Genomic DNA, 3,503 nt, shown 5'->3' on the forward strand with positions numbered 1-3,503 from the left:
GAGTTGTGGGGGTGGATGGCTGTTTGGACTGAGTGTGGATTGTGCTCATGAGAGGGGAGGATGGGGCAGCAGGCAACAGAGGCAAGGCTTCTAGAAGCTGGGCTGCTGAGCAGAAGCAGAGCCAGAGGGACACCTGCAGAGGGATGTGGGCTGAAGGAAGATGCGCTAAAATGGAGAGAACTGAGATGTGTAGATGCTGAGGGAGAGAGAGGGGGAAGGTGGGGGAGATCAGAGCGAGGCACTGAAAAAGGTGAGAACTGGACCTGAGGCGCTGAGCGCCCTCACCTGGGACTCTGCCCGTGAGCACCTCCTTAAATGCGGCGACCTTGGTGCCACTCTTGCCACGCCTGCACCTGAGACCCAGTCCTGCCCAAGAGAGAGACTGGCCTGACCATGGAGGAGGAATGCCCATGGTGACAGGTGTGGGTGCAGCTGCAGGTGGGCTTGGAAGTCTGGTGGTGCAAGGCTGGGGACACCTATCCTCAACACAGGCAGGGAATCACTTCTGAGAAAAAAGAAGAGTGTGGGCCAGAGACGGGAGGAGGAATCCCAGGCAGGGCACAGTCTTTCCCCTTGTTATTTCTTCTCCCCGGTTACTGTTATTGTTATTGTTATTGTTATTTATTTATTTATTTATTTGGCCTCTTGGGAAAAATTCTCATCAGAGTTCCATCCAAGACTGACTCAACTGTTAACACATTTCTTCCCCCAAATGGCTGCACTCCATCTACTGAAACGCGTCTTGAGTCCAGTCTGTTGAAGGATAAAGAGACTATTACAGGGGAGACAGAAGACGGACATTGACATCAGAAAGCAAAGAAGAGTGACGGAAATATGGACACGTGCATGGCACAAATAGTAATGACTTTTATAAAGTAAAATTGAGGGAACTTACATGAAAGCTCATTTGATTTTCTTGGAGGTCCTGAAACTCACAAGTGTTCAAGAGTTACAGTATTAACAGAAAGAAAGGCTATTAAAATTCAAGAGAATTTGGAAAGAACTATCATCTTTTTTCACTCCCTTACATCATAAGAGATGACCCAAGCTTTTCTTTCAAACTCAGTATCTCTGATTTTGCTCTTACTAGTGTAGTTAACTGCAGATAAAAGTAATCCTTCCTCTCAAATCACTGTTACTGCACTGAGAGAAGTGGATTCTACATTCAAAGCCTTGGACAATCAAAACCCCCCACAAGGAGCAGGAGTTTTCCCTCTAGCACTTCCCGTCAGCTGCTGGAACAAGGGAAGAGACTGCCTGGTAAGTTCTTGCGGATTTGTTCCATGCTGGTAACCCTGCCCACCTGGCGGTGGCTAGCACCCTCATGCTCTGAAACCATTCAGGTCAGCAGAGCTGTGCAACTGCTGTGATGCCCCATCCTCGTGAAACACGGGTCTCTCAAAAACTGCCTCCTAATCGGCAGCCATTTCAAAATTCCAGAAAGTGTGGAAACTGTCTCAGACCCCTGGAGAATTCAGGAAAGACTGTTATTATGGGAGAAGGGAAGGCGTAGGTACCCTGGGATATGCACGGATTCCCAGTTGGCCCCACAGTGAACGGATCTGACAGATGCTTGCAACCACACTTACTGGTGGAAAGACACCTTCTTCAAGAGGAGGTTACTGAAAAGCTGGACACATCTACAGAGAACAGCATGTGGTTACAATTGTGAGCACACGCTGGAAATCGCGAAGCTGAGAGGCAGGTGGCACTGGCTGTCCCCACCTGAGAAGCCAGGGGAGCTGCCATCCTGAGTGCTTCCCGTCCCCCTGCGACTGTCCCTGCAGGGGTACATAGAGGGAGGGTTCTGAAAGGTACCGGGGGTCCACCAGCACTCCTTTGACAATAATTGGAAATCTTTGGGGAACGGGGAAAGGAGGGAGGGTCGTCCAGTCCGGCCGAAGAGGGGACCCCAGTGAACAGCTTGGGGTATCCTTCCAGCAATCTTCTGAAAGGTACCGGGGGTCCACCAGCACTCCTTTGACAATAATTGGAAATCTTTGGGGAACGGGTAAAGGAGGGATGGTCGTCCAGTCCGGCCGAAGAGGGGACCCCAGTGAACAGCTTGGGGTATCCTTCCAGCAATTGGCTGGGAATTGCCTTTGGCTCGCCCACCACTTCCTAAGGGCTGTTGCTTGTAAGTGGAGAAGCCCTCCTGGCAATAGAGACTCACTTCCTTCTGCCGTTTTTTATTGTCCCTTAAAGTGGCTGTTTTACATAAGATTTGGAAACCATCTCGTAGGCCTAAGGCTACACCACTAGTAAACGGCCTACTCAAACCGGGCCCCTTAATTTCAAAGCCGGAGCTCTTTCCTCAATCCAGCCAGTGGCCCAAACCCGCCAGCCAGAAAGCGGGGAGATGGGACCTTTTGTGTTTTAAATGAATTGAGATTAATTCGCTTTGACGATCCACAGCCCCAGGAAATAACGGAGAGTGCCGGGATGACCCTGTGTTTAACAACTTCGGCTCTGGCACCGCGAGCGATGACATTTGCGGGACCACCCGGCGAGAACTGTCGCCCTTCCGCGGAAGTGGCCCGAACTCGGTGTCAGGAGGGCCGCGCGCTCTTCCCAGATACCCAGATACGCAGCGCGTCAGCCTGGCCCGACCTCCCTGCGGAGCGTCGCGTTGCCCGCAGCGGGGACCTGGGCGTCCGGGACAGCCGGTTAGCCGGGGACCTGGGGAAGTCTGGGGAGCCGGGCGGCTGGTGCCCGTCCCGGGTCTTCGCGCCCCGTGCCCAAGACCACCGCGCGGACAAGCCCGGTGGAGCCCTGCACTCCCGGGAGAAGCGAAGGCTTCCCCGGACGGCTGGCGTGTCCGGGACTTCCAGCGACCGGACGCCACCCCGCAGGGTCTGGGCTGCCTCCCAGCGAATGCCAGCCCGCCGCCTTCGCGCGTTTAGGGCGCGGGGACTTCGGAAGACTCCAGGGTCACTGTCCACGCCCCGCCTCGCGTTCTCTTAGCACCGCGACACCCACGGACTTCGTCACGATCTCTTGCGCAGTGCGGTCGCCCTCCAGTCCCCGCCCCGTGGCATCGCTGACACAGGGGCCCGAGCGAGGCGGACTTCGTGTGGGCAGGGTCTCTCTCGGGCGAGCCAGGGGGGCGCGCACTGGTCAGGGCTTTCGAGTCACAACCATGGGTCACTCGGGAGACGTGGTATTGTCCGGGGCAGTCGGGGCTGCAGGGCCCAAGAGGCCAGAGGAGGCCGGGGTTGGTGAGATCCCTGGGGACCCAGAGCCCCTGCTGCTAAGACCACGAACGACTCTGAACGGGCGACACGGGCCGCACGGGGAGGAGGGATTCTGGGTGCGGCGCATTGTGGGCTCGGCGGGACCAGGGTGGGACGGAAGGCTGACCCCGGGGCGGGGACGTGGGACTTCGCTCCTCCAAGGTTGGCGGGGGAGGGGCTCGCCAGCGACACGCACCCCGGGCTCGGCCCCGACGGCATTTAAAGGGCGCAGGGCGGTGCCGGGCCGGCCGCACCCGGGCGCCGCTGGAG

Source organism: Galeopterus variegatus, unplaced genomic scaffold, assembly GCF_000696425.1.
Source record: "Galeopterus variegatus unplaced genomic scaffold, G_variegatus-3.0.2 Scaffold8758, whole genome shotgun sequence".
Taxonomy (NCBI): Eukaryota; Metazoa; Chordata; class Mammalia; order Dermoptera; family Cynocephalidae; genus Galeopterus; species Galeopterus variegatus.